The sequence below is a fragment of the Odontomachus brunneus genome, unplaced genomic scaffold, assembly GCF_010583005.1.
Source record: "Odontomachus brunneus isolate Ranch 3 - 2012 unplaced genomic scaffold, Obru_v1 Obru_scaffold_237, whole genome shotgun sequence".
Lineage (NCBI taxonomy): Eukaryota > Metazoa > Arthropoda > Insecta > Hymenoptera > Formicidae > Odontomachus > Odontomachus brunneus.
In genome coordinates, this window is record NW_022639687.1 from 341,152 (window position 1) to 341,517 (window position 366).

Below are 366 nucleotides of genomic sequence, written 5' to 3' on the forward strand. Positions count from 1 at the left end.
TATATATATATATATATATATATATATATATATATATTATATAGTTTTCTCAGAGCCCATGTGTCGTGGATCCGACGGGCTGAGCTCCCGTCGGGCAGCGAGCGAACGCGCTGATATCGCCCAGCGCAGGGCGCGGTGAGGAAAGAGAGCGAGTCGAATAATTTAACACTTTGGTTGAATTTCACTTTCTTTATTGCACGACAATGGTCGAGAATGTGGTTCGACGGCCAAATAGTTCGTAACAGAAATCTTCATTTGCCGATGGCCGGGTCAGCCGAGCGCGACGGAAATCTTGCTGAGCGTTACACTTGCGCTCCGCGGACGGAAATCTTGCGCGCGAGCGACGGAGATCTTCCGCGACCCTGG